This window comes from Dermacentor silvarum, chromosome 5 (genome assembly GCF_013339745.2).
Source record: "Dermacentor silvarum isolate Dsil-2018 chromosome 5, BIME_Dsil_1.4, whole genome shotgun sequence".
Lineage (NCBI taxonomy): Eukaryota > Metazoa > Arthropoda > Arachnida > Ixodida > Ixodidae > Dermacentor > Dermacentor silvarum.
This window is the reverse complement of record NC_051158.1, coordinates 122,270,551-122,293,576: the sequence shown is the minus strand read 5'-3', so window position 1 is coordinate 122,293,576 and position 23,026 is coordinate 122,270,551. Positions and strand designations below refer to the sequence as shown.

Genomic DNA, 23,026 nt, shown 5'->3' with positions numbered 1-23,026 from the left:
AGTTCGTGTGATATTTTCTTTACGTATTAAATAGAAAAAAAAAACCGCGGAAGCAGTGATATCAGTTATGTCTGCCACAATGTTTGTGCATACAAATATATTATTTTACGAAAAAATACATATTTTACTTGACAGTACATAGCGTTCAATAATTCGTTTGCAGCATCTAATATACAATGGCACTGACAATGCAATTATTATTCTTGCATTTGATCCCTCGACATATTCTATAAGGAGGAGGCCGCGCTGCAACCTGAGCCCCCTCTCCCGAACAAAATTTCTGGCTACGCCACTGCCCTATACTAACATAAAATAATTACTGTTAAACTGGTGCCTTTACACCGGAATTTGGCATAAACTTGCATCGCTGTGTGGCTTAGTACTCTTTGCTCACTGCACGCGCCAGCTGTAGAATGCCTCCTGTGACACAATCACGCCTAATGTGTGCTGCCATCACTCTATATGCTTTCCCACAACACAGCTCTGCGCTGCTTTTAGATTCTCGTAATATGTTGTTACTAAAAATTCCTACGACTGTGTTGAGGCCGCGGCGCAAAAAAAAAGAGAACCTCTACCTTATACCCGTGTCTGTGAATCAATGTGTGTGCGTGTTTTCTATCGTTCGCGCATATTTATTATTTCTAGACTTCTTTATATTTGACAGTTTTTTGTAGTTATCGCACTCGCATTTGTGCGCATGCATGTGAATAGCTGCGTCTTTTTGTTTATTCTTATATGCGTCCTTTTTTCTTTGTATTTTCGTTTTTATGTTCTTTTTGAACGACGTCTTTTTTCAAAATTATTAACTCGTCTCATTGAAAGCACGAAGTCATCTGAATAGCAAAGCTGGCCTCTTCAATCTCATTAAATCTCATTATCTCGTCTATCTTGTCTTCTCAATCTGCATTCTCGGTGACTTTTCTCCTACTTTTATGTCCTTGCATCTTGTGTTGGTGCCACAAGGTGATTAACCATCTTGCACCAAAGAAAGTTCTATCGGGTATAACAACAGAAAAGTTTACATAAAAAAGTGAGAGGGAAAGAAAAAAAAAACCTATCACATTCTTGAAAGCAGGCTGGCGAAAACAAAGAACCAAGAAAAATATCAATCGTATGCCATCTAAAACCGCGAGAAAAACATCCGTGTAATTTTTTTAAAAACGATTAATGAAGCATTTTTCTACCTTTCCTGCCTAGATCTTCTTCTTGTCCCAGGTTCTTAATTGCTTTGATAAATACATCCTTTTTTAAGCACCTGGTAATATCAACTGACGCATTTATGCTTGGAAAACCAGCACTAAATTTTCCGTGTCGCTGGTCTTCCTACGTATGTCCGTTGCAACGAAGCTAGAATTCAGATGACGCGTAGCGTTGTATAAAGCACGGGGTTTTGTTTGTCTCCCGATCCGGCATGCGCTCTAGCATTCCCATCACGAGAGCTCCACCATACCGGTCATCTAGATACACAAGTCTTATTTATACCGATAATTACGCGTCCTAGAAACACAATTTCTTCAGCGGGGCTATTTGTTTAGTCGCGGAGGCAATCGGCTGCCGCGCTTCGGTCGTCTGGGCGGGGCCTCTACCGTCCTCTGAAGTTGTAACGGACTATAGACTCCTCTAGGCGGTGTGGCTCTGCCGGCGTGCGATTCTCGTCACCACCGTCAGCGCCTTCATCCTCCGGCGCTTCGCTTCATTCATGGCTTAAAACATCCCCTCGCCGATTTCACTGGCGAGCTATATACGCTTGCACGTAAAGATTACGTTATGTTGATTACAGGCAAGCCTCACCATTAAAGGTTAATGTCATCCAGACAGCATAGCCTCGACAGAAGTTAATGGTACCTGTACTAATAATACGAAGCACCAATACTTACATGCGCTCTTCCAGTACTCTTCTACGCGTGTTCTGCCGATGATTACTCGCAGCGTCTACAACACCCTTTATACATACTTATATTTATATTTTAATATATACATATCTCTACGGCGACCAATTTGCTGGATGATGAGTCACAATTCTCGCTATAAAATGTCGTTTGCTCCGGTTGCTGATCGATGTGGAAAGGACAACCTTTAAACAGCACGCAGCGTTGATTTTTTAGATGAGCGTCTACCTGTTCTGCTGGCATATTCCCTTTATTATAGGTTACCTACTGGCTGCCATACGTCAGAATCAAGGTATGATAAAAAACAATTCAAGCAGGAGTACAAAAATAGAAACAATGTAAGAATAATATGGAAACAAAAAATACTAGTTGCATTGTAACAATAATGTTACAAGCAAAAATACGCAAGCAAAAAGTTTTGAATTGCGAATCTTGTCAAAAGTCGCGAAAGTGCATTCAACTCATACTCTGTTGAACCAAAATAAGGTCTGAGAATATTCTTTCGAAGAAATTTCAGAAATATACATCTATGAATCTGCCACGTCTCACGCGACTGTAATTGACTTTGAATTATCAGAGGCTTTTAGCCCAACGCTACTATATACCTGGTATATTTAATATTTGTCGGTTAGCTTTTCGCGTAATTGACAAATCCTGCAATAATGTACCGTTATTCAGTACTGCAAAACTGATATTGTAAAAATTGTATACGAAACCAAAAGCTTGCCTCTGTAACCAAACAATACCCGTGAACACAAGTTCCAAATATTTTCAGTATATATTGAAATATTAATATAAACAGCATTTCGTAAGAAACAAAGTTTGTTTTATGGCGATGATGGATAGTTAGACTGCATAAAAATAGGTACCTACAGGTTTTCACAGTTATGGTATTAGTGTGCTCGGTCAACTTCAGATAAGCAGTGCTTTTGACGTCTTGATGTTTTATTTCGTGGATTGTTTGAAATCTCATTACTTCACTCCGGCTCCAGAAATAGTTTCACAACTTGGGTCTTTTAGAAAGCACGTCACCTCACGTACATCAGTGGTCTTGCTTTGGGCTAAATCTGATGCCGGGGTTCGAATCCGTCACATTGTGTGGAGCAGCTCAAGCCCGCTGCCATTGTGCCACCGCACGAGTATTACTTTAGAGTATTCGCAATTGGACGACCTTCATTTTTTATATTGTTATTCGTTAATTGTCACACCAGCAATATTTCAAGTGAATGGTGGTGTTTATTCTTACCCAATAATCTTTAAAAAAGGTATCTTAATCGACCGTAGGCGCTCACCGGTCAAATATTTGTAGTCTTATTCCATAACTGTCGAGGTAATGGTCGTTAATAAAAATTAAAAGGGCGAAAGCTGAAGCCGGAATGCTGGAGACTCAGTTTCAGAAAAGAAATTGCTAAAATCGCGGCTACAGTTGCAATTTGAAAAAAGTTAACAATGTGGCGCGCACCGTGCTTTTAACAAATGTATATGAAATGAAGAAACAGCAGGGAACCTCGCGGCTACCGCGTTGTCGGCAGCAGAACCACAGATTTAGGGGCCGTAATACTGGTCACTGCCAATTTTTCACCCCTCTCCTCCCCCACCCCCAAACACAAACACACACACATTATCTGATGTGTGTGCGTGTGTGTGCATGTGTGCATGTGTGTGTGTACTGTTTATGTGCGCACGTCTAATGTCAGACCATAGCCGTGGCAGCGCCGCTAACTCAAGTAGCCGAGGCTGACTTTAAACTTATGGCACTACTCCACGTAGCCCTTCCACCCCCTTGTTTTCCTGTTATTCTCGTTTTCCTTCTAATTCTGTGTCCACTCTTGGCAACTCCTCGGTACGATGGAAGTTGTTTTAGAAAGAAGTGGCGGAAGCCTCGCAGGGGAGCGTGAAGCATTGGGTTCCATGAGAGCGTAGTTTTCGTGTTCACTCTTATCCTTGTGACGAGGACATACATGCCAAGACCCTATGACGCTTGTTGCATTGTGAGAACGGAGCGGGAGCGAGGCCGCGTGCGGAGTTTGGTTCTTTCACTGACCGTTTCTTTTCATCGCTCGCTCGACACCCTTTTAACGCGACAGCGTTTCTTGGCTAGGTTGGGGAAAGTGCGCAACCAGCTAGCATCCGCAAAAGTCGTGTCCGGAAAGCACCTGACCTCTCCCATCGGAACTGACGCTGGTGCGTATACCCCTGCCGCAGCAATACTCGGCGCGCACTTCTCTCTGCCGCATAACCACCTGCAGCCGCGCCCGCGTTTCTTGACGAGTTTGACGAAACCGCGCACCTAGCTGGCGTCACCGGAGCAACATTCTGTACCGAGTTCAATCTCAAATTGAAGACCCCCATTGCCATCACGTGCGTGCAACAATCTCGCACTGACTAACGTCCCATGCATCATGTATGCTGCGGTATGTGACGTATGTCTCCACTACCTACTCAGATCACAATGTGACGATACTGTCTATATACCCAAACGCAAGTGTGCCGTTACCAGAACGACAGGAGGATGACGACACTGGAGACCATTAAACGACACTACCCACAATGCCGTGGTGGTCGTACGACTTCGATATACTTGAGACTGTGATGCATACAGCCAATAAGACGGAATTGAAGAGAACATGTAAAATGGTGTCGGCACCACATTGATTGTCCCAAAACATTTACATAAACACAATTTTGCCTCTCACATCGCCTCATTCTTTATAATACAACGCGGCAACACCACTTTTCGTCACCCCTCCGTAACAACGACATAGTCCAAAGAAACCCTTTCGCATTCTCATCTATAAGAATATGCTTAGAGGCCGTCTGCTAGATTTTTCTGTAACGTCCATGCTGCTTGAACTGATCATCGGTACCGTTGCGTTGTGCGCATGCGGAGCGGGCGTTCAGCGGGCGTTCGAGATGCTGTGCGTCCCGTGCTACCTTCGCAAAGATAACCGTGACGATAACCGGACCTTCAACATTGCTGCTGTGTATCGTAGTTATGGAAGGTATGATGGGGGGGGGGGGGTATTTTAGCTTCTGTTTTAGTGATAATGCATACGGCGTACCAGGGGCGTAGCCAGAAATTTTTAGGGGCGAAGCTCCTTATAGCGGCACCCGTTCGTCCCCGTCGTCGTAGTAGTAGTGTGTAACCAGTCTGAGAAGAATGAGAAAAAAAATTCCGAAGTGGTGTCCGCAGCGCGGAATCGAACCAGGGACCCCTCGCTTCCGAGCGCGCGGCGTTAGCCCACTACGCCACGAAGCGGACATGGACACACGCACCACGATGGCAATAAATACCCAACATTAACGAAAGGCCACGTTTCTAGAGCGTTTCTAACGCGTTTGTGCTAGCGCGTTTACGGCCCGTGTAAGAAGCTGGTGTAAGACGCTGTGGCCTCTCCGCCAAACCTTCAACGCGTTTCGAACGCGCTGCCCAAAGCGTTGGCAAGTCAAGTTCAAGTCGAGGAGCGTTTATGAATACGGGGGGTATACTCTCTCAGCAGTCATGTGATGGCGTCGGCAAACGCGGTGCACGTTCCGGCATGTGTAAATGGCTGCGTAAGACACTGTGGCCGCTCCCCCTTACTAGAGAGTACTGCACGTTTCTAACGCGTTTGTGCTAGCGTCCCCTTAAGCGGGAGATCCGATGATTCCCTCCGGAGCTTCGCCAACTCATCATCATTCACCCCGTGCATATGCTGTGATTTTTTTTTCGGAGGGGCTTCACCGGCCCGGGGGGGGGGGGGGGGCAAGGGGGGGGGGCAAGGGGGGGGGCAAGCTTCTGCTTTCCTCTACTTCACGTGATTGATAATAAATATCGGTAGTTTAAGCAGACTTTATTCATGTATATCAAAGACATGGGACCCTCTCGCGTGTGCGTTTGCTTGTGAGGAAATTAAGTAAAAAGTAAGGTAAGCTCAGTAAACACAGTAAGTACGACAGGTACAGTGGGCTTTTGGAGCAACGGTCTCTCATCGTGCCACTGAATGGACCAGTCTTCGAAAACGCATCATTGAGACGACCCGTGCGATCGGAGAAGACATCATTAATTGTTAATATCCGTTAAGCGTAGATGGCGTCGTCCTCGTCGGGGCGAAGTGTGTTTCACAAGTTAAGGACGTACGGCTATACGCGTGGAAATGCACGTGTGACCAGGCTATACCTACTCCCATAGCAATAGCTTGTTCGCTGTGTCTGCGCTAGAAAACTTAAATACGCGCAAAAACTCGTAAGGCTTTTTTTTCGAAGCTTTCGTCGCCCTGCTCCCTTATACGAGAGGGTTGCATTTCCTGCGGCAAGTGCATGGGCCGCTGTGTCTTCCGCTGTCTGCGAGCCTGCAGCCGTCATGTGCCTTTACGTCAACAGATTCAGAATTGTACAGAATATTTCACCGCACAGCATAGATATGGCATGTGTACGCATTTTAAGTAGTGCGTGCAACTCATTTCTGCTTCACTTACGCCAGTGCAAACAGGAAGCGGCCTTGTACCTCACAGAATCTCGACTGATTGGTGTACTAGTGATGCAGGAATGAACTCCAGCCTTGTTCAGTGCATAGTGCACATAATCAATTTCTCAGGACGCGTGAACTCCGACGAGAACTGTCAGCGCCTGCAACAAGAGTTTACTTACGCTGTACTGCGCACAGCAGTAATTCATGCATGCTTGTCGGCTGTCTGTTTCGTGCATTCTGTTGCCAGTCGGTGGAATTTCACTGCTGTCATCAACCCCTTCGTGTGTACATTGCTGGTTTGGGATTCCACAACAAAACAGCAACTACCAGCCTTGCGTAATTGCTGGTTTGGGATTCAACAACACAACAGTAATTACCAGCCTTCCGTAGGGGCGCAATCGCAAACAAGAAACGTTTCTCGCGCTGCGCGAGCGCGGCCTAACCGGCACCTGAATTCGAAGGAAGCGGCGGAAATGTATACCGGATATTTCGACCATCTGGGGTCTTTAACATGCACCTAAATCTAAGTAAACGGCCTCGAGCGTTTTTGCCGTCATCTAAAATGCGGCTGCCGCATTTGTTGCTTCAGAATGCGGCCACCACATTCTCGCCGAAAACTTCACAGAGTGTCAAAGCCTTGACAAACACCGTGACAGTTTTTTTCCATATGCAGACATGATTCGCTGTAAATTACCAACCCAAACGGAAGCGCCCAGGAATGAAATTGTGATAGTAGTACCGGTTTCATGAATTATGTCAGCGCGAAGCGACGAGAACTAAGGGTGGGTAAGTGGGGAGGGGGGGGGGGGGTTGCGGGAAAAAATTCAGGGGGGGGGGTTGAACCCCCCCCCCTGGCTACGCCCCTGCGGCGTACTATTTTTCTCGTGACGCGCTCTGCCCGAGCATGCCACGCAGCATCAGCAAAACCTCAATATTCGACTTACCAGATACTCTTCACTAATTTATTACTTTTTGTAGCTTTCATTGAACAGCGGGTAACACAAGGTTTAGAATGGATTGAATGCTGTTTACGGTGGCAGTGCGATGATTGTTAGGCATAATGAAGCGAGCTGAGAGCTTCTGCACCGCTTCAGGATTTTTGATTTGTGTAACCTGACCAGTATCCCGCACTGATGAGGCGTATTCTAGGTTAGGGAGAACAAAAGTGATGTATACTTGTCTTTTCAGCGCTGTTGGAGGAAGTGGGAAATTTAGTTTTAGAAAACCAAGCAAGCGATTGGCTGGAGATATGACTGAGTTAACATTCAGTTTTGAAGAAATATTGTTAGTGATGTGAACTCCGAGTTATTTGTAGGCAGGTAGAGAATTTAGTGAAAAATCGTTAAGGGAATAAATAGGACAGGCGGATCGACTGTGAGAGACTCTCACTAACTTATATTTGTCCATGTTCAGTTCTATATTCCACAATTTACATCAGGTAGCGATGTTATTAAGGTCAGTTAGGAGATTAGTAGTATCAGTGTCGTCAGAAATGTTTTGGTAAATCCCGCCGTCGTTAGCAAAAATACATTTTCAAAGGTAAGTCAATTATCAATTAGAAATAAACAAGGGTCCTAGAACAAACTGATCCATGGAGCGCACCCGATCTTACAAGTGCCACATGTGAGCTGGCATTCTTAACAGCGACACACTAAGTTCTACTAGTGAGGAAGGTTTCAATCCAGTGGAGCATTAATGGCTCAATGTTCAAACGCTTCATTTAAGGCAATTGCCTAATTTCATGGCTAAATTTATCGAATGCTTTTGGGAAGTCCAAAAATAGGCAGTCAATTAGAAACCCATATCGAAGGAATGCAGGAAGGCATTACTAAATGTAACCAGTTGTGTCTCACAGGAAACACATTACCAAAAACCATGTTCACGGTGGTGAAAGAAATTGTTTGAACCAAAGCTTGTACTACCTTCATTTTGTACCTCCTAAGCTGAATAGGAGGTACAAAATGAAGGTAGTAAGAGCCTACGTCCCAACCTCCAGTTACCATGATGAAGAAATAGAACAGTTTTATGATGTCGAATTAGCAATGAGAAAGGTGCAAACTCAGTATACTGTAGTCAGTCATGGGCGACTTCAATGCAAAAGTGGGCAAAAAGCAGGTTGGTGAGCAAGCAATTGGCAACTACGGCATCGATTCTAGGAATGCAAGAGGAGAGATGGTAGAATTCGCGGAAAGGAATAGGCTCCGAATAATGAATACATTCTTGAGGAAGCGCAGCAACAGGAAGTGGACCTGGAAAAGCCCTAATGGAGAAATAAGGAATGAAATAGATTTCATACTCTCTGCCGATCCAAGCATAGTGCAGAATGTAGAAGTGTTAGGTAAGGTAAAGTGCAGTGACCATATTTTAATGAAGTCTAGGATTTCTCTCAATTTGAAGAGAGAAAGCGCGAAATTAGTCAAGAGGAAACGGGCCAACTCAGACGCAGTAAGGGTGAAAGCAGACCAATTCAGGCTGGTGCTCGTAAACAAATATGCAGCTTTAGAACAGGAAGATGAAGATAACATAGAAGTAATGAATGAAACCTTAACTAGGCTGATCTCAGAAGCAGCAATTGAAGTGGGAGGTAAGGCTCCAAGGAAACCAGTACGAAAGCTCTCCAAAGAAACAAAGGACCTAATAAAGAAACGACAAAACATGAAAGTGTCAGATTCAAGAGATCAGAAAGAATTCGCTGGACTGTCAAAACTGATCAACAAGAAGAAAGTAAGGGGTATTCGAAATTATAACGTGGGAAAGATTGAGGAAGCCGTAAAATATGGGCGCAGCATGAAATCAGTAAGAAGAAAGCTTGGCATAGGACAAGGCAAGATGTATGCACTGAAAGATAAGCATGGTAATATAATCAGCAATTTAGATGACATAGTAAGAGCAACGGAAGAATTCTATACTGACCTGTACAGTTCTCAAAACCGTCAAGATACTTTCGTTCGAAATAGTTATGAACAGGATACAAAAGCTCCTTCTATAACTAGCGATGAAGTTGGAAGGGCCTTGAAAGACATGACCAGGGGGAAAGCGGCTGGAGAAGATGGAATAACAGTAGATTTAATTAAAGATGGAGGAGATATCAGCTTGAAAAGCTTGCAGCCCTTTATACACAATGCCTCACAACTTCAACTGTTCCAGAGAGCTGGAAGAACGCCAACATTATACTTACCCATAAGAAGGCAGACGTTAAAGAATTGAGGAATTACAGACCCATTAGCTTGCTTTCGGTATTACATAAAATATTCACCAAGGTAATTTCCAATAGAATCAGGACAACACTTCATTTCAGCCAACCAAGAGAACAGGCTGGCTTCAGGAAGGGATATTCTACGATGGATCATATCCATGTCATCAATCAGGTAATCGAGAAATCTGCGGAGTACAATCAACCTCTCTATATGGCTTTCATAGATTATGAAAAGGCATTTGATTCAGTAGAGATACCAGCAGTCATAGAGGCATTGCGTAATCAAGGAGTACATGAGGCATACGTGAATATCTTAGCAAATATCTACAAGGATTCCACAGCTACCTTGGTTCTCCACAAGAAAAGTAGAAAGTTACCCATCAAGAAATGGGTCAGGAAAGGAGACACAATCTCTCCAATGCGTTCACTGCATCCTTAGAAGAAGTATTCAAGCTCTTAGACTGGGAAGGCTTAGGAGTGAGGATCGACGGCGAATATTTCAGCAACCTTCGGTTTGCAGATGACATTGTCCTATTCAGCAACAATGGGGACGAATTACAACAAATGATTGAGGACCTTAATCGAGAAAGTGTAAGAATTGAGTTGAAGATGAATATGCAGACGACAAAGATAATGTTCAATAGCCCGGCAAGGGAACAAGAATTCAGGATCGCCAGTCAGCCTCTAGAGTCTGTAAAGGAGTACGTTTATCTAGGTCAATTACTCACAGGGGACCCTGATCATGAGAAAGAAATTTACAGAAGAATCAAATTGGGTTGGAGTTCATACGGCAGGCATTGTCAAATCCTGACTGGTAGCTTACCATTGTCGTTGAAAAGAAAAGTGTTCAATCATTGCATTCTACCGGTGCTAACATATGGGGCAGAAACTTGGAGGTTAACAAAGAAGCTCGAGAACAAGTTAAGGACCGCATAAAGAGCGATGGAACAAAAAATCTTAGGAGTAACGTTAAGAGACAGGAAGAGAGCAGTGTGGATCAGAGAACTAAGGGGGATAGACGACATACTAGTTGATATTAGGCGGAAGAAATGGAGCTGGGCAGGCCGTGTAATGCGTAGGTTGGATAACCGGTGGGCCATTAGGGTTGCAGAATGGATACCAAGAGAAGGGAAACGCAGTCGAGGACGGTAGAAAACCAGGTGGGATGATGAAGTTAGGAAATTCGCAGGTGCAAGTTGGAATACGCTAGCGCAAGACAGGGGTAATTGGAGATCGCAGGGAGACGCCTTCATCCTGCAGTGGACATAAATATAGGCTGATGATGATGATGATGATGATGATGATGAGATTGTTAAAAGGGCGAAAATGATTTTCACAAATATTTGCATTGGACATACGTAAGTAATCTTGATCAATAGTTACATGGGTTACGCCACGTTGCGCCAGACTTCTGAAGCCGAACTACATTGCCTGTTTTCCAATTTTCTGCCATTTCTTCGTCATAATGTGATCCAAGAAAAGTGGAATACAGAAAAAAAGAACATGCAAATGCAGCCCTTTCGAGAAAATTTGAATTAATTCCATTGGTACCGCACGGGCATGATCGTTTTATTTTGCGAATGATCTTGCCTATAGCACAAAGTTCAATAAGACGTGATCCATCGAAAAGTTCTGTGTACCGCTGTGAGATGAAACATCGGACATTATAGAATCGTCGAACGGAAGTGCAAATATGTCATTGAGCGGCGCATAGGATTTTAGAAACTGCTTCACATGACTGGCTGATTGAAGATGTAGTTCTATCATCCTTGCGCTTAACAATATTGCAACACATTTCGGGTTAGGTTTTAGCAATTTCGGAAATGTGTGAATTAAAGAAAGTAAATTTGGCTTCCTATATAAGCGGGGTAACAGAAGCATTTGCCACCGATTTGTAGGGGGCCCATTATCCACGCATGCGGACCTTATGCGTATGCGAAAGAGGCGTCCTTTTTGTTGGATAATCGTTTCGAGTATCGGTTGTACCAGTGAGCATTGTATGAAGGATTGACGGGTCTAAATGGAATGTGTTTGTTGAGAACATGTAACATCTTATTCTTGAATAGGTTCCACAAATCATCAATGTAGAGGTTAGTTGTGGCTCAAAAAAGCATCAAGGCTGAAGTTACCTTGTCATTGGCGTCGTAATTTTTGTTGTTGTAATCTCTGATACGCTTTGTTATCATGCCTTTCCACGTTGATGGAGTGCACAGGGTTGTGTACAGGACGTCTTGATCAGTGAAACCAGGAGTGCGAGTTTTAGGCGAGACACAGTCAGGTTGCACGGCAAGTCATCAAGAAGGAGTGAACACACGCACACTCACACGTACACACACACACACACACACACACACACACACACATATATATATATATATATATATATATATATATATATAATCTATGACACTCTGCTCCCCAACCAGCCGCCTCCGCATGGACCGCTACCGCCCAGCAGCGTGAGCCCACGGTATTCTCTCGTCTCCTTCACGACGACTTCGAGGACTGGCAGGAGCACTATGACCGAGTCAGTCGGTACAACCACTGGGACGACCCTAAAAAACTTCGCCACGTCGCCTTCTACCTATCTGATGTCGCGAACACGTGGTTGTCGCGAGCGCCTGCCTAATTGGACCACCTTCCAACACCAAGTCCGGAAGATTTTCGGAACACCAACCATCCGTTCTGAAGTTTCAAAGCGGCAGCTCGATGCGCGCATGCAACAACCAGAGGAGACAGACATTTCATACATTGAAGACGTCCTTTACCTTTGCCGCCGCATCGAAACGGCATTGAGGGAGCTCGATCGCGTTCAAAACATTTTATAAGGAATTGGACACGTTGCGTTTAACGCACTGGCAGTTAAACACCCCACAACCGTGGACGATGTCATCTTGACCTGCCAGCAGCTGAATGCACTACAAGCCATCCGGTTACAGCCAGACGTCTGTAACGTGCGACGTTCTTCAGATGCCGATTTTCACACGTTGATTCGGGCTCTGTTCCACGAAGAACTTCAAGCACAAGGCCTGTCGTGCTCTGCTGTGCGTCAAGCTCACTCTTTCTCCACCGGGCTACGAGCCATCACCAAAGACTTCCTTGGTTTACGCTGTCTGCCATGACCTTCCGACGCCACCAACTCCGCCAGCCACGTACGCCCAAGCTGCTGCAATGCAACCCTCCATCGCTCAGCGTGCCCTTCCGGTTCCTCAGAACGACGTAGCAGCTTTTACACCCCGTGCACATGTACCTGCATTTTGTGCCCCCTGGTGCTCGTCCCGCCCAATCTGTTGTTACTGTGGCACTCGAGGCCATATTTCGCGATTTTATCGAAAGCTCCAGGAGGACGAACGCCGCTGCTACGATGCTTAAGAGAGGGATCTAGTGTTTTTTCCGAGCCCATACCAGCGCCGGCCTTCAACACGTTCCTTCTCCCCACCCGTTCCACCCGACGCGCGTCGAAACTGCCGTCAAGGACGCCGCTGCTCTCCTTCCCCTATCCGACACTCAGCGTCGCCACTGCAGCCAGTCACCCACAACTCCGACTACCACTAGGAAAACTAGATGGTGCAGTTTTTGGAGGGAAAGCTGCATCGCTCGGACAAACACCACCTCCAGAGAGCCCGGCCAATTTGTTATTAGTGTATGCTGAACGTGTGCCTGTTCAAACATTACTTGATACGGGAGCCGCTGTTTCTGTTATTTATGCCTGTTAACATGAATAACATGTTATTCATGTTATTATACGCAAGGTCGCTACACCTTACCATGACACTCCTTTACGTAGCGCGCACAACCTTACGATACGGCCATCGGCACAGTGCACCGTTCGAGTTTTTATTGATGGGATTCGCCACCATATTCCGTTCGCAGTGCTGACTTCCTCGCTTATATGCTCATTCGTGGTTGGAACTTTCTTTCTGATGCTGCCGCTTTCAACTCTTGCCGACAACGCCTGGTCCACATGCGCGACACCAATGACACCGACGAGGGGTCTCAGTCCCGCCGCCGTCTGCGAACCGTAGCGACCTGGCCGCCAGCAACTTCTTGTGATGGCTTCCGACGTAATCGACAATGGCGACGTTATAGTCGCCCCATCAGCCCATTGCCTATCCAAAGGAATTGCACTAGCGTCGAGTCTCGTTGAATTCATCAACGGCACGGCGCTTATCGCAGTACTCAACGTCACAAATCAGCCGATTTTGCTTCCCAGAGGTGCTGTCGTGGTTTGGGGTGTGGACACACAGCCTGTCTCGGTGATGGCTTCGCGTACTGGTGCTGCAGAACCACGCCCACCTGCAGATGCTGCTCCTGTTGCTTCTCTCGCTAACGCAATCAGTACGGATCTGACGCCGCAGCAAGCACACGAACTACTGGCATTGTTATCGAAACCTAAATCTTCCTTCGACGTCCACGCGCCTCTCTTGGGACAGGCTTCAGCGGCAACTGATCGCATACACGGCGATGGAAGTTCTGTTGTCCACCGTGGACCATATCGCGTCTCTTCTGCCGAACGCGAGATCATCGACAAGCACGTTGCAGACATGCTTAGCGAAATATTATCCGCCCCTCCGCAATCCCTTGGTCATCATACGGCGTTCTGGTCCGCAAGAAAGATGGTTCAGTGCGATTTTGTGTTATTACCGCGCCTTGAACAAAATAATCCCAAAAGACGTATATCATTTGCCTCGCATTGACGACGCCTTAGATTTATTGCAAGGTGCGGACTACTTTTCTAGTCTTGACTTACGCTCGGGTTATTGGCAAATGCCGATGCATGAGGCCGACAAGGAAAAAACTGTCTTGCACCAGCAACCTTCGAAGCAATGATGGACATTGTTCTGCGGGGCCCAAAGTGGAAGTCTTGCTTGTGCTACCTTGACGACATAGTCATACTTTCTTCAATCTTCCAACTACACTTGCAGCGCCTAGACGAAATTCTGACGTGTCTCTGCTGCTGGCCTTCATCTGAATACCAAAAAGTGCCACTTTACCAGCAAGACTAATAAAGTACTGGGCCACCTAGTAAGCAAAGACGGCATTCAGCTTGACCCCGAAGAGATTACGGCCGTCCTCCGCTTTACGTGGCCCCAATGCTCCAAAGAACTCCGCAGCTTTATTGACCTCGCTTTTTACTTCCGGTGCTTCATACGTGACATCACCATCATCGCGGCTCCGCTTCACCGACTCCTTCCTTCGGGAACTCCATATGTATGGTCAGACGAGTGCCAAGCGGCTTTTGACACTTTAAAGCGTGCCCTCACGTATGAGCCAGTGCTTTGTCATTTCGACGACTCCGCATCCACTCTACTCCATACTGACCCCAGCGGCCATGGAATCGGCGCTGTTTGTTTGCAACGACAACGTTTCGAGGAACGCGTGGTCGCATACGAAAGTTGTACGCTAATACCGGCCAAAAAAATATACTATCACTGAGTAGCAGTGTCTGGCCGTTGTTTAGGCCATACAAAAATTCCGACCGTACTTACACGGTCGCCATTTTACGGTCGTGACCGACCACCACGCCTTGTGCTCGTTGTCGACGATAAAGAATTTCTCTGGACGTCTAGGTGGCTGAATACTTCGTCTGCAAGAATATGACTTCGGTGTCGCGTACAAATCCAGCAAGAAACACAACGATGCAGATGCTCGCAGCCGCTGTCCGTTACCACCGCAATCCGACGCTTCCCGCCTGCCCTCATCCGTCACCGAGCCTCTGAACGCGTCCTCTGCAGTTCTTTCACTCGTCACTCTCAACGGTCTTTCTTCTTTCCACCCTGAGATGTTTGCGTCCCACAAACGCAACGACGCTTACTACCACTCAATTATGGAACGCCTTCACGGCTCATCTCGTCCTCCTAACGCGCGAGCCCGTCGCCAGTTACAGAACTTCAAAAGTGAAAACTCATTCCTATTCCGGTATGTTTTCCACCTCGAAGGACAGCGTGGGGTTCCTGTCGCTCCTCGATCACCCAGGCAACAGATATTGAAGATATTTCACGATGATCCCACGGCTGGTCATCTCGGCTTTCACAAAACCTATGAACGCGTCCGCAATCGTTTTTCCTGGCCTGGACATGCCACCTGCGTAAGGAAATACGTCGCTTTTTGCTCGCTTTGCCAGCGCTGCAAACGACCCACTTCACCTCCGGCTGGACTGCTGCAACCTATTCCCTGTCCTAACGCTCCATTCGCAGACACTGGGATTGACCTCTAGGGACCGCTGCCACTATCAGCTTGCGGCAAGAGATGGGTCGTCACTGCAGTTTATCACTTGACCAGGTACACAGAAACAGCTGCGCTACCATCAGGATCCGCGGAGGAGAATGCGACTTTCTTCTTGGAAGCCATCTTTCTACGACATGGAGCGCCACGCGTCCTTCTGAGTGACCGTTGCAAGGCGTTTCTGTCGAAGGTACTCGAGGACGTCCTCCACACATGTAATACCATCCATAAGACGACGACCAGCTACCATCCTCAGACTAATGGCCTTACAGAGCGCTTTCATCGAACTATCTCTGACATGATATTCACGTACATCAACGCTGAGCACATGGGATACCATCCTGCCATTCGTGACTTTTGCCTACAATACCGCTGCACAGAGAACTACTGGCTACTCACCTTTCTTTCTAGTTTAGGGGCATCAACCGACCTCTCTCCTGCACGTCTCGTTTTTTGATGTCCCCATGAACTCGTCGGCGTCAGTGATTGAGCCGTTGATATCTCGCCTTGCCGCGCGTCGCCAGCGCGCCCACCTCAATACCGAAGCAAGTCAACAGGATAGGAAGACTCGCTACGATGCATTTCACCGCGTCGTTCTCTTTAACCCCGGAGATGAAGTGTTATTGCGGACGCCAACTCGAATTCCTGACCTGTGTGAAAAGTTTCAGTCACGGTTTTTAGGGCCCTACACCGTTGTCGGGCAAACTTCGCCAGTGAACTGCCGCGTCACTCCCGCTGTCACGCCTTCCGATGGCCGCTACCGTGGCACAGGAATCGTCTACGTTTCGCCCCTAAAACCATTCCAACGGCGTACCGCACCGCTATAAAAAGCGGCCAGGTTCGCCGCTTGCGCATGAAAGGGACAATTAGCATGAGCACGATACTCATCCTTCATCTCTTCACCTGTGCATAATCATCATCACGGTGAGCGTCATCTTCATTCAGCGCGGGGCTCAGCCGAATAAAGGTGTCGAGACAACAGCTGTGCTGCTGCCTTACAATATATATGTATATATATATATATATATATATATATATATAAAATTGTAAATGTACCTCAATACTGCTCCTGAGGTAAATCTAGGTCGTAGAGTTGTTTCGAACTCTCCACAGCGTCTCCTGTTTCGGCCGCCGCTACCGCTTTATTGCCCGTCCAATATGCACTGTTGATTCTTAGGCAGTGGCCTTGTTTAACTTCGAAGCGTGCCGATCCTAGTACTACCCAGACTACAATTAGAGTACTCTCGCTTCAAAAAGATAGGAATTAACTCATTCTGTGAGCGCAGGGAGTCCCGATGAGTGCTCGTTTTTGGCAGAATTATATAATTATGGGGTTTTGCTTGCCAAAACACCAACTGATTATCAGGCACGCCGTAGTGGGGGACTCCAGAATAATTTGGACCACCTGGGGTTCTTTAACGTGCACCTAAGTCTTAGTAGACGGGTGTTTTCTGCATTTCGCCCCGTTTTTGGAAAGAACGCCTTCCAAAACGGTTCACGAATGTTGTGACCTCAGTGGCGTCCACTGTATTACGTTTAACGCATCTGATGGCGACACATGCCATCAGATATGCGTGTGTTGACCAAGCATATGCCGCTGGCTATGAGACTTCGAAAAACAAAATCACCGGCCCTTCTTTGACAGCATTTCCCATGAAGCTATCCTTGACCAGGTCTCCCACCTCCACCTGGGAGAGGGATCCAACAATTACATGCGTGACTTCCTCTGCAATCGCACGGTCACCCTCTCGGCCGGGGATTTACGATCAGACCAGCTTTCCCTTGGCAGCAAAGGTACCCCGCAAGGTTGAGTTATCTCTCCCATGCTTTTTAACTTAGTCATGATTCAACTTGCCCAGCAACTACGAGTCGACAATATCAACCATACCATCTACGCCGATGACATCACCATCTGGGCGTACTGAGGCAGTGATGGTTAAGTGGAGTCAGCCCTCCAAACGGCGAATTACACGGTTGAAGCCTATCTCCAAGGAACCGGACTGCGCTGTGCGCCGGCTAAATCGGAGCTTCTTCTCTACAAGCCCATTCAGCGGGGACGCCCTCCAAAACACCAATCTGAGCACCGACCCTGTGACTCTATCACCTTACGCCTTCAAGATGGCAGTCCTATACCACACGTCCCTAGTATCCGGGTCCTCGGTCTCACCATCTCTACCAACGGCTCCAATGCCTTGGCTCTCAACAAGATCTGCGCCCAATCTGAAAACACCCAACGGCTTCTTAAACGCATCTCCAACCGACGAGGGGGACTCAAAGAAGAAAGCCTTCTCCGCCTCGTGCAGTCCTTTGTCATATGCCACATCACCTACGTTGCTGCGTGCCTCAACTGGTACCGGGCTGAACAAAACAAGCTCGACACCCTCATACGAGGGGTCTACAAGCAAGCACTTCGCCTCCCGAATTACACCAGTACTGAACTCTTCAACCAACTAGGAGTTCACAACACCCTTGCCGAACTCATTGAAGTACAACAACGCTCTCAGCTTGAACGGCTCAGCCTTACTGAAACGGGACGATTAAGTCTATCTACGCTTGGCTTTACTTACCATGAGCAACATGGCCCCAAACAATCGATCCCGACTGACATCCGTAGCTGGATCCACACAGATCCTATTCCTAGAAATATGCACCCTGAATATAACAGGGCCCGGCGCCAAGCTGGGACCGGAGCTATCATAAAAGCCCTTGCTCATGTACCTGGCGTTACATTTGTTGATGCAGCCCAAGATTCCCGCGGCACACGATTTGTGGCCGTCGTCACACGCGATGGAGTCCTACATCACGCCTCCAGCGTCACTACCCCCACTGCCGAAACGGCTGAAGAAATGGCCATCGCCCCTGCCACTCTAGATCCCACCTGTCACACCATCGTGTGTGACTCTCGTTCAGCCGTCACTAATTTCAGCAAAGGCCGTATTTCTCCTCAAGCTCTTCGTATCCTCCGCCAGGCACCACACTCTAAAGAAAGCATGATCGCCCTCACATAGATCCCGGCCCACGCGGGCAGTGTCCACCCACACCTCCCCAACCTCAACGAGGTCACCCACTCCATTGCGCGAGGCCTAGTCAACCGCGCCGGAGACACTGGAGACGAGTTGGACACCAGGGACAATCTGACTACTTATAGCGATCTCGTTAAGGCATTTAACTTAGTCGCCGAACCCCATCCCCCTCACCCCAAGCGCAGCCGGGCGCAGGCTACCTGCCTGCGTCTGCTACAAAGAAGTACGTACCCTTCACCCGCCCGCCTCCACCTTATATTCCCTGAAGTTTACAATACCCCCAACTTACGGTCCTGTGGCCCTCACCCAGCTACTCTTACGCATATGCTGTGGGAGTGCCCAGCACAGAACACAAATATACACCACGACCCACTCGTCGAGGTTGCGTGAGGCTCTGCGGAGCTCCGCCCTGGATGACCAAACCTGGGCGACCCAGCACGCCCGTGAGGCGGCGGCGAGGCAAGCCCTCGACGTCCCCTCATGGGAGGCTTAGGCCCGGCCATCTTAAACTGCTGGTTCCATAATAAAAGTTTATTCCTCCTCCTCCCTTCTCCTGTAGAGGAAATGGTTGTAAGCTAACTTGTCGTGTGTGTATCTGACCTTCGCGCTAATTTTAATTCTTTCTCTATTTATTTCTTTATTTCCCTCTCTTTCTCTCGCGCTAACTTTTTCTCTCTCTCTCTTTATTTCTTTCTTTTTCTATCGCTTTCTTTTTCTCCCTCTCTTTTTCTTTCTCTTGTTCGGCCACTTTTCAGCGTGACGCTGCCGCCGCCACCACCAATACCACCGCCGACACTTGTGAGCCTATAAAGCTTCGCTTAAAATTCTTGAGGGCGTCTCCGCGACAATATTCTGGGCCTTCGCTTCCATCCGTTCCGAGCATATTGCGACGGGGATAAGAAGGGGCAAAACAAAAGAGAAAATATATTCACGGAATATATACAGAGCGAAGCCGAGATGGCGGAACTAGAATCACACCAGCGCTTCTACGGTTGTCGTCTTCCTTCACTTGCTGGCGCCTTCTCCAATGTGCGGGAATGGCTTATAACATATGATCTCCTTCCGGTAGGAGCGCTGTCAGGGCGCTTAGGAAAGGGAATCGTCGTTGTTGGAGAAGTAGGGCTTTAGATGGGTGCCGTGAACGACGACGAGCTACCGTCTACCGGAGCGATCTCATAGGTGACTTCACTGAGCTGGCGGAGAACCTTGTAGGGGCCAGAGTAGCGAGACAGAAGCTTCGAAGACAGGCCCACGTGGCAGTACGGCATCCAATAAAGAAGCAATGAATGGAGAAAAGCCAGCGGTGTCGTGGTTGGAGGACCTGCAAGCGAATGTCACATATTGCAAAGTTATGTCCCAATCATGATGATCAGCGGAAACGTACATCGAGAGCATCGTGGTCAGCGTGCGATTAAGGTGCTTGGTAAGTCCATTTGTTTGCGGATGGTAGGCTGTGTCCTCCAGACCGCAACTGGAATGCCGCCACCCCCGGCAGTGCCTGTGTTTGTCTTAGCCCCCGAGAACGCGCCTATATGCCGCTGAGTGACATGTGCGCTGTGAGGCGGCTGCTTAGCCTCTCGATATACGTACGCTTCTCCGTTAAATGTCCGTATATCCTAGGCACCGCAGTGAAAGTGCGCTATTCCCAGCGGTCGCCGTCTCGAAAAGCAGCGCTGTTATAAGAACCCAAGCGACGTCGGCTGTGAAAGAATAAACAACCGCGCGAGTGTCATGCTTGTGGCCCCCGGGTGGCGTTCAATGCATGCAAGGCTGATTGGACCAGCCAACTTAACACCTCCCTACCGAGAATGTTGTGGTACACTTGTTCTACACACAGCACACTTGATTATCAAAAAGAAAAGAAAACATGGAGGGCACACCGTGACTTTTTCACGTTACATAAATGAACAACCGCGACGTTGTAACACCGGCGATTCAATAAATACTAGGCAAGAACACTCTTTTTATTGTAAAAACGCTACTGAAATGCGTACATGCATTGTCACACGATCTTCAGAGTTTGTACTATACACAAATTAATAGGCAGGAACATCCTTCTGCGTATACAAGGGCGCCACAACGTGCGTACATGCAATGTCACACCATCTTCAGAGTTTACTCAATCCAGTAGTTTGCAATATGCTGCTATTACTTTTTGGCTTTACTCTAGTCCACATACAGACCACTCCACTTCACACAGCACCAACATATTTAACAGGCAGGTTGGGCCGCTACCCTGTACATTCCTTGGCCCACCATGTCGCAGGCTAAGATGCAGGCGCTATTTCTGTGTTGCCGAGCTTCTCTGATGCTTGGGCCCTAATTTGATGGCACATAAAGCGGGCCGATACCTCTGTCCTGACGCCGCCCTAATTGGTCCTATGTCGTTTAGGAAAATTACCTCAAAGGGTTCCATTGGTCATGCCAACAACCTATTTGGCACTTTGTAAGTTATCCCTCTCTTTACTAAAGTTGTACATGTATGACCCTTCTGACGGTGCTTCCTGACATCAACACCAAGCTTGGGACCAGAAAATGCGCTGTCAACTCGCTTCTTGGTTTTCTTTTTCGAAAGACGCCCTACGCGCCGCACGTCCTTTGTGCGGGTAAGCACCTCCTTATATAACTGACCCATGCCGCGTTTGTCGCCTACAGCCTGCTCCCACGAATTTGTTAAAGGGTCTTCCCTCAGTTTCATCACAACAGTCGGGTAAGCACTACCTTGCTCTGGAGAATACGGTGGAGACTGCTAACTCCTTGCTTTCCCCATCGTATTCAGCTGAGCACTTTCGCTTGACTCAAATTCGAACACCTGAACTCCGTCGGGTTCCTCCTTGCGTTGTGTGTTTTCAGTTTCTACTTGGGCTATTCTCACTGCGTATTCTGTAGTCTTCTTTCTGTCTTTCTGGAGCTTTTCAAAAACGACAGGAGTTAGCCGAACATCAACGTCATGCGCTAACTCATCGGTAACTGCACACAATGTCCAGCATTGCGGGTTTATTCTGCCATCCGTCGCAGGCAAACGAAGAGGAACATACATGAGGCCTGCCAGCACGGTGTGCCCAAACGCTCCGCGCAAGCGTACCTTCCTGCTGCCTTCTCCTTTTATATCCTCTGGCAGCACACTCCTCTTAAGTAGTGTTATGTCGGTTCCCGAGTCAAGCCACGCCTTAAATGTCTGCTTACCACATGCGACGTTAACCCAAGTTATTCTAGATTTTGACGCTGGGTCGCCTGTGGCAGCTTCTTTACCACTGAACTCACAGCGGACTCGTCCCACAAATTTCGATTCTGGCATTCGCTTATCGTCATGGTAACCGGTGGCTGACTTCGGTTTAGTGTGGGTGCAGCTCCACTGTACGTGACCGAGTTTCCCACATCCGTAGCATCTCCGAGGAGTGCGCTGCTCGTTCATATGCTGACTAACCGTCGCTGCATTCGACACCGCGCGTGGCTTAGATTCGGCCTTACTTGGAATCTCAAAACCTTTTTCTCGATGTCCAGCTCTACTGTCCTCAAATTTTTCGGCTAGTTGTGCTACCTCCTTTGGTTTAAACCACTCCCCTGCTTCATGCTGGAGAACATAGGCGCGTAACTCGTCAGGCATCATCTGTTTCGCGCGGTCGGAAATCATGAGTGCGCGGAGATCCTCCAGTGTTTTGACCTTTCGGCTACGCAGATAGTAGCCAAGTGCTACTTCTAACTTAGTGACAAACTGTCCCCAGCTCTCACTACCTTTTCGGCAAGTGTAAAACCTGCGCTTGCACTCCTCGGGTGTCAGTTTTAACTCAGAGAGTACCAGTTCGCGAATTTCCTCATACGATAACCCTTGGTCATCAGATGTGTTTGCTACACGAGTACGAGTTCTCTCGTTCAGCAAAAAGGACAATAATTGACCCTGCAACGTGTTGTGGATTTTCACAGTTTCTGAGCATATTTTCAGCGCTCTTAAACCACGCTGGCACTAGCTCATCTGACTCTGGCATTGGCGCGAGTACTGCTCTTAAGTCTTTAGCGTAGTTACCCAATTTTGATCTCTGCCCACTTTCGTTCTCCTGGGCAGTATGTTCTTGCAACTTAAACGTTTGAAGCTGAATTTGCAGTCTCAGCATTTCTATGTCTAGCTCCTTCGCTCTGAGCCGTGCAAACGCAACTTGGCTATTGGAATTGGCTGTATTATTATGCCCTTCCGAGGCCTCTAACCCCGCTGAATCTATCTCATTCGGATCTGATTGAGTGGTTA

At 47.5% G+C, this 23,026-nt stretch overlaps 1 protein-coding gene across 3 annotated transcripts in view; it reads right to left on the bottom strand.

The window, feature by feature from the left end:
• The window catches only part of LOC125945981 (uncharacterized), a 526,632-nt gene that overhangs the window by 152,356 nt on the left and 351,250 nt on the right, over window positions 1-23,026 (bottom strand). Inside the window, exon 1 of one of the 3 annotated variants that reach the window (XM_049668439.1) lies at window positions 1,878-1,973. The exons of 1 other annotated variant lie outside the window; for it this stretch is intronic. The gene's annotated coding sequence lies outside the window, so the exon portion shown is untranslated. Of the gene's footprint in view, window positions 1-1,877; window positions 1,974-23,026 lie in introns of those variants that run through there. One more of the 3 variants, XM_049668438.1, reaches the window with a different exon arrangement.